At 37.4% G+C, this 2,185-nt stretch overlaps 1 non-coding gene across 1 annotated transcript; it reads right to left on the reverse strand.

Annotated features, from left to right (window-relative positions):
• Nucleotides 1-1,165: 1,165 nt before the first annotated feature.
• LOC121530993 lies at nt 1,166-1,218 on the reverse strand. The gene has a single exon (XR_005994081.1). It is a non-coding gene; the product is annotated as a U7 small nuclear RNA (small nuclear RNA).
• Between the last annotated feature and the right edge of the window lie 967 nt (nt 1,219-2,185).

Here is a 2,185-nt window from a genome sequence, read left to right on the forward strand (position 1 = left end):
TTGAATTAGCGTTAGAAAATAAACTTAAGAACGTGTGAACAGTACAACCCCCAGTGGCCCCACATACACCAATGTGTAGATGGGTAACGTTGTATCATTCAGTATTATGTCAGTATTCTTTTCCTAATGTAATTATCTCCCCCATTGCAGTCTCTTAATGAGATGTCCCGCTTTGCCGATTTTTGGGGCCTTTGTCTGTTAAAGGTTAGAAAGACAAATCCATTTATCTGTGGGGGTTGTCTGGCTCAGTGTGTTGTCGCTCGCTCTCCCTGCGCTCTGTTTTCGTACCTTCCCCTTTTGAGAATATTGCCCTTCAGATTCAATTTCTCCACTGCAAATCTAATCAGAGAGGTGTAGGGGGCACAGCTCTGATAAATGACCACTAGGCCCTGCTTGGAGGGCAGATTGCTTCTGGGAGCAGGAGTCACAACAGTGCACTCATATACATATATACCCTGTCAGCAAGGTGAGCACAGGGCAACACACACACACACACACCCACACACACACACACACCTCTGAAGGGCAACTTCATCGCCCTTCTCTCTGTGTGTGTGCGTGCGTGTGTTCTGCCTCTGCTGTTTTTATATGCAGTATGTGTATCAGTTTTGTTTGCTTTCAGATAGACATTGAACTGCTTTTTTCTGCTGGTCTATACTGTGTACAGTAGAGACAGTAGTAGCCTACAGGCTGTCTATGATACAGTCCTGGTTGTGCCCTGGCTAAAAGAGCTTCCCTGTCTGTTTGTCTGTCTGTCTGTCTGTCTGTCAGAATGCTCTCTGATGCCTAAGGTAGAGCAGCAGCTCCTGTTGGTTTACCCACATGTATACTATGGTAGGAATACTATAGAATTCACTATAGTGTTTTTGCTGTCTTTACTGTAGTATTTAATGTAGTATACTGTAGTATTTACAGTTTACTATAGTATAAATAATGTAGTATAAAAAAGAGTAGTATACTGTAGTATTTACTGTAGTGGTTTTGCAGACTGTAGTATGCTGTAGTATTTACTGTAGTTTTTTTGCAGACTAGTACGTTATACTGTAGTATTTACTGTAGTGTTTTTACAGACTGTAGTATACTGTAGTATTTACTGTAGTGTTTTTGGGGACATTATTGTAGTATTTACTAAAGTGTTTCTGTTTTATTATATTTGACATAAGTGGGAGGCTTTCTCCTTGAGGAAACCTACTGGAGAAATGCTAAAAGAGCACATTTTCCATAACCTGTAGGTAGGTACAGTAGGTCGTTCTGGGCTCTGAATGGAGAGTTCAGAGCTTCTGCTCTTTTCTATAACCATATGGAACACAATATATGGTCTATACTTGGCATGTAGGTTACTCACTTATGGGTGGCACGAATTGGGATACAGGGGAGGGAAATGGGCAGGGTATATGCAAATTAAATACTGTAGTATACAGTCAGTGGTGGAAAAAGTACCCAATTGTCATACTTGAGTAAAAGTATAGATACCTCAATAGAATGTTATTAAAGTAAAAGTGAAAGTCAGCCAGTAAAATACTACTTGAGTAAAAGTCTAAAAGTATTTGGTTTTAAATATACTTAAGTATCAAAAGTAAATGTAATTGCTAAAATATACTTAAGTATCAAAAGTAAAAGTATAAATCACTTAAAATTCCTAATATTAAGGAAAGCAGGCGACAACATTTTTTTGTTTTGAAAATGTACGGATAGCCAGGGGCACACTCTAACACTCAGAGATTGTTTACAAAAGATGCATTTGTGTTTAGTGAGTCCGCCAGGCCAGAGACAGTAGGGATGACCACGTGTTCTCTTGATAAGTGCATGAATTTGACAATGTTCCTGTCCTGCTAAGCATTAAAAATGGAACAAGTACTTTTGGTTATCAGGGAAAATGTATGGAGTAAAAGTACAATATTTTCTTTAAGAATGTAGTGAAGTAAAAGTAAAAGTTGTCAAAAATATAAATAGTAAAGTAAAGTAAAGATACCCAAAAAAACGACTTAAGTAGTACTTTAAAGTATTTTTACTTAAGTACTTTATACCGCTGTATACAGTACATTCGGAAAGTATTCATACCCCTTGACCTTTTCCATAAGTTGTTACATTACAGCTTTATTCAAAAATTGATTAAAATCTTTTTTTTTCTCATAAAATACAGAAATACCTTATTTTCATTAGTGTTCAGACCCTTTGCTATGAG

This window comes from Coregonus clupeaformis, chromosome 18 (genome assembly GCF_020615455.1).
Source record: "Coregonus clupeaformis isolate EN_2021a chromosome 18, ASM2061545v1, whole genome shotgun sequence".
In the NCBI taxonomy this organism is placed as follows: domain Eukaryota; kingdom Metazoa; phylum Chordata; class Actinopteri; order Salmoniformes; family Salmonidae; genus Coregonus; species Coregonus clupeaformis.